At 40.0% G+C, this 5780-nt stretch overlaps 1 pseudogene; it reads right to left on the bottom strand.

The window, feature by feature from the left end:
• Window positions 1-1700: 1700 nt before the first annotated feature.
• LOC123830569 lies at window positions 1701-3681 on the bottom strand (annotated as a pseudogene).
• Between the last annotated feature and the right edge of the window lie 2099 nt (window positions 3682-5780).

The following is a 5780-nucleotide window of genomic DNA, read 5'->3' as shown; positions in this document are numbered from 1 at the left end:
CCTTAATTTCAAATGCATAAAAAAACTACAAAACTATTATTCTCTGAAGCATTTGATATCTTGTTTTGCTCAAATAAACTCAAAAAAATTCTGTATGGGTTTGGACATTTTTTTTATGTTGAGAAGAGCATTTAAAGAAGTCTTTGTTCAATCATTAGTTGACCATTAAGCTAACCAAGCAGCGAGTCTGTGGCCACATGGTTGAACCAATTCTTATTTCATTTTATGGGCTTAGTAAAAACAGTAACTGAAAGTACAGAGTGGATGGGAAATAACATCTAGATATCATGTGGGGTGGTAAAATGGCAAAGGTGGATTAATTTCGGGCATTCTAAGTTCAAGGCAAGTCTTAATGCCTATATGGAGACCACTAAACAACAAGTCATTCAACCAACAAGCATCTGGTGCTGGGGCATGTCCATCCGCTAGCAGCTACACTGAAAGATGCTTCCACCAGCATTAAGCAGAGTTTGAGAACATTTTTTCCAATTTACCTATCATTAGGTCACTCCTTTACTCTCAGATTTTAAAACATCAAGCACCTAAATTGTTTTCTATCTTATAATCAACCACCTGAAGTTGGTATGCTGAAGTTGTAGCTCAGCTGAAATCACTACCAACACCTTTGCCTCTAGCACGATGGTGCAATGCCCTGTTACTCCTTCAGTGGGAGGATGGGGAGTGAATTCATCTTCAGCTGGGACTCCAGGCAGCTGTAGAAGCCTTAACTCAAACATTCTGAGTCAGCAGTCCATGGTCCGAGACCTTATGGGGAACGTTTCTCTAATCTGTGAGAGAAATGGTAGTTTAAGAATCTGAAATCAAGACAAATGAGCATCAGTTAAAAGGATAAAGCCTTCCAAAGTAAGTCTTGATATCGATCTAATGTGAGAAAGCTCTTAGGAAGAAGTTGACTTTCCCTCTTTGACTCTGCCTCCCCTCTTCACACAGACTCAAGTTTCCATAGCCCATGGCCAAGAACACTTCCAATCCAGTGATTATTTCTGCCAAGCAGAGTCAGGTCGACCAGCTGCTAAAACCATTTAGGAAGGACTGAATTGATTCTCATGACACGAGGTGTTGTAAGACTTATAACAAGTTTATAGACCTCCGTGGAAATCTGACTCATTTTTCTTATCGCCCATATAAAGGTTTTAAGGTGAACAGATGATTGTATGGAGGTGATTATTTGGCAAATAAGGGACATCTGGGCTGTAGTCACAGCAAGTAAACCTCTTTAGCTGGTGGAAGGGAAGAGGAAACAAACTTAAAAGAATTTTGGTGGAAAAAATAATTTTGGGTTTATTTATTGGGTTGGCCAGAAGGTCATAGGTTTTTTTTCCTGTAAAATAAAACAAATTTTTAATTTTCACCAGTAACTATTGATATGGATATTCTGAGTAAATTGGCTATCTCCTGCATGGTATAATATTGATTGTTCAATTCATGTCTCAATTTGATTACTATCAACTTCAACTGATCTACCTAGCTGCAGAGCATTGTCCAGCAAGAAATCTCCAGCAAAATCTTTGCAAATCACTTTTGACATGTTTGATAAGTCACAGCACTTTCTCCATACACTGCGAAAATCTTATTTTGTGTTTCAATTGCATTTTTCTCTATTGAAATAATAAAACTTAATATGCTGAAAATGTTGCATATTTTCTTCCATCTTCAAAATTAAATTGGCTACAAAAAATTTACCAATTTTTATTTTTATTTTTTAAAGATTTTATTTATTTATTTTTAGAGAGGGAAGGGAGGAAGAAAGAGAGAGAAACATCAATGTGCAGTTGCTGGGGGTCATGGCCTGCTACCCAGGCATGGACCCTGACTGGGAATCGAACCTGCGACACTTTGGTTCGCAGCCCGTGCTCAATCCACTGAGCTCTGCCAGCCAGGGCCAATTTTGATTTTTAAATACACACTGATATGACAGCTGTCACAATGCAATCTAACAAAATAATTTCAGATGATGTTAAAGAAAACTAAGCTCTACTACAGCCATCTTACGGAAAACACAAAACAAACATTTTGGCCAACCAAAAATCTCAACGGGAGTCATATTAATAAAATATTCAAGATAAAGCCTTATTTTTGATAAAGTTGGCCATTGGGTCCCCATGTCTTTCTCTCTTGGCATCTGATTCATATCTTCATCAATATAGCAGGCCAGAGGCTTTTGCATTTTCTCTACTGCATCCTGCACATTTTGTTGCTGTTGTTGAGTATGGACAACAGCAACAAAATGGGTTTCCTTTTCCCCAGTGGGTACACAGCTCCTTTTCCCCAGTGGGTACACAGCTCATCTCTCTGAGGAGAGAAGGAGAACATCTCTTTTCTCCTTTGCTCTAAACTTTCCAGTTTCAAATTCCTTTTATGCCTGAATTTCTCAAATATGGTTTCAGCATATTGGAATTCAGCCTCAAATACCATGGCTTCTTGGTCCCGTTTCTTGAGTTCCTGCTGCTCTCACTGTATGTCAGTTAACACGAACCCAGTTCTGGCCCCAGAATACATGTGTGCAGCCTTCTTTCCCAGGTGCTGTGAGTCCTTCAGGGTGGAGACAGATTGGAATCAGAAGATTTGGCTCTCTGTTTCCTCCTTAGTGGAGAGAGATCAGAATCAAAGCTCTTGTGTGTAGGTCTAGTACATGAAGGTGACATATCTGAATCAAATCCCAGTGCCCTGAACTTTGTTTATTCCACGGAGGAGAAAGATCTGAGTCAGAGGCTTTCCAACTGTCGCTTGGGTAGGAAGAAGAGTCCAACTTGTGATTCTGATGTCTTCTCCGTGAAGAGCTTGTAAGACATTTCCTATGGCTGGATAAGAGCCTTTAAAAATCATGCTGTTTATTTTCAAAATGGAATTTCACTTGCTGTTTTGTGAAAGAGAGAGGTCTGAGTCATATTCATATTTGCTGTTGTTTGGGCATGAGGGATGAGAGGACACTGGCCCCTTCCAATGTGGAGAAGCTTTATTAAAGGCACTTTCTGGGGCTTTACTGCTTCTGATTCTGGACAGGGAATGAAGAACATGAGGAGCCAAATCGGGGCGGGGAGTCATGATGGGCTCTATTGAACTGTTATGTAAGGAGTGCTAGGTTAAGAAGGGGTATTGTTAAGGGCCCTGCCATGGGGAGAGAGATCTGAGGAGCTGTGATGGGCCCTCCTAGGAGGATCTGGTGTGTCATGAGGGCCTTTTTAGGAGATATACCTGAAGGACAATAATGCTTCCTGATAGGAAAGGGACTTGGTGAATCATGACAGCCCCTCTTAGGAGAAGAAGAATCTGGGGAGCTGTGACAAAAATGTCTGTGTGAAGGTAGATTCTCATCAAGGCCTCCTAGAGGCTTCTATTTTACATGGGAACATAAGGTTTCCATCTGCTTTACCTTTTCTGGTCACTCATCCACAAACTCAGCCACTGCAGGCAAATCTCCATCTTTCTTTTACTCCTTTTCTGGTTTAGTGGTGGAGGCAGATGTCCCACTCATGTCATCATCCACAATCTGCATTCCCTTGCCACCAGTACTTCCAGGCTTTGGCCACTGCTTGTGAGGATTGAGAATGGTCTCAGAGGCCCCTGGGCTCTGGCATCTGCCCCAGAGCAGAAACACTGCAGACACTCGTCCTGGTAGAGCACGAAGCTACTGCTGTGATGCAGCATGGGTGGGGCCATGGTTCTGACTGAACTTGATGTCATTACAGTACTTCCTGATTGTGGTGAAAGGATTTGAGGAGAATTCTGGTTGATGAAGTTTAGGGAAATGTTGAGCTGTCAGCTGGGTTTTGGAGTTTGGATAGAATTTACCTGGGCACAGATCAGGTGGGAAGGGAGATGGAATATGGTGTATAGAAATGAGCCTAGAGTATGGGGAGCAACTTGACATCTTTCTTGGAAGGAAAGACTTATATAACCAGGACAACCAGAACATTCTGTGAAGTGGGGAGGCAGTCTTCACATGTAACTAGACCAAAACTAAAAAATAAAGCCAATGCAATTATGGATTGGAATCAAAACAGAATGATTTGAGATGTAGTTATTAATTCATGAAATGAACATCAACAGTGATTATTGCTTGCAAAATAAAAATGGGGTATAGATTAACTTTAAAAGGTTGTATCCCAGAACTACTTATGAGCACATTGGCCATCAGTACTCAAGTCTGGACCAGTATGACCAAGATGACCACAACCGAAAGAAAATAGTTCTCATTTTAAATTGTAAAAGATAACCTAAAAAATTTGATTACTTGAAAAGGACAAAGGAAAAAGGCAGAAATTAATGAGGATGATGCATTTTTTAATGCTTTTATAGCTAAGGACTTGATCAGGAAACACTAAATTTCTTGCTATTCAGTGTAATCACTATGCCTGATAAAATTACTTGGGAAGTTGTCAAAAAATGGATACCAACATCACTACTGAGAATGCATTTTTACTTTCTAGAATAACACCAGTTCTAAGAAGAGTCAAGCTACTATATATCTGAGGTTGTTCATCCTACAAAACCCTCAGGTACCTAAAGGGGAATTTTCAGGGAATGCTGCAGTGGAAGAGGTAAAGCACTTCACTATACAACATCACTAGAATGAACATGGCATCTCTTGATAAGTTACCAAGAAACTTTGTTTTTACAGAAGTAGAACTTTCTAGCTTAGTTTTCATTAGAGGATCTGGTTAATTCTAACAGTTATTCTACATAGAATAAGGACTTTCACTGTAGAGACAGAGATATAAGATCCAGACAGCTTAAAACCAGAGCTCTCTTAAGCACAAACACCAACACCAGCATGAGCTCATCACACAGCAAAAAGGTTGGGCTCCTGGACCCAGTGAAACCCATGCTACACTATTCACTAGAAGATCTGGCTTCTCTTTCCATGTATCCTACAATGTTGGTCCATGACAAGATAGCTGTGTGGAGTAGTACTCCTTCAAAAGGCATGGAATCAGTTCATTCCCTGCCTCTGGTCTACCCCAGTTGTAGTCAACTACCCAGGCAAGTCTGGGTGGATGAAGGAGGGTATTTCCTTGCAAGTATCAAAGCAAAGGTCTAGGATACACAACACAGTTCTGCTTAATGTGCTGGGGGACTGAGCTTTACCTGGGTGACAACTTCACTATATTCTCACCCTGACTTCATTCAACTCAGACACTCTTAGAGGGTAGCATTCCCTCTCATTGATGGGAGATTTGAAGAGGTGATGTGACTGCCAAAGCCACACGAATGGTGAAGGGTTAGGGTCAGTTTTCAAATACTTTGACTTACAAATTACTCATGTGAAAATCATTCACCTAGAAAGGGACAAAATGTCCCATTTATTTAAAAACAGTTTGTTCCATTTTAAATGAAAAGAAACATACAGACTTTAATGCACCTTTAAAAATGCTTTTTACTGTATTCTCAGACATTTCTCACTTTTGAGACTCACTACTTAAGTTCCCATTGTTGATCTGAAAATATTGTTACTCAAGGAATCATGAGTTGCACATAAGTCATTTTAGCTATCTGCTACGAGGGGCAGGCTTTGTGCTCACATTTAAATGCATTCTGCTATATAGCCATCATCTTTCTTTTCCACTTTTTCCTGAGCATTTAGCTCCTCATGAGTTGGAGTTCTCTCTTGGCAGTGTTCAAAGATCTTAATTCTGTGTCCACTACTTTACAGTATTGCTGATATTATAAATACAAACATACTTAATGAAACCATTGGATTTGCTGGTTTATAGGTGTTTTAACTGAACCATCATAAAAATCATTGGTGGATTGTTGTA

Source organism: Phyllostomus hastatus, unplaced genomic scaffold (assembly GCF_019186645.2).
Source record: "Phyllostomus hastatus isolate PE091 unplaced genomic scaffold, TTU_PhHast_1.1 phas_contig_147, whole genome shotgun sequence".
Lineage (NCBI taxonomy): Eukaryota > Metazoa > Chordata > Mammalia > Chiroptera > Phyllostomidae > Phyllostomus > Phyllostomus hastatus.
Note: the sequence above shows the minus strand (reverse complement) of the source record. Positions and strands in the feature narration are given on the sequence as shown.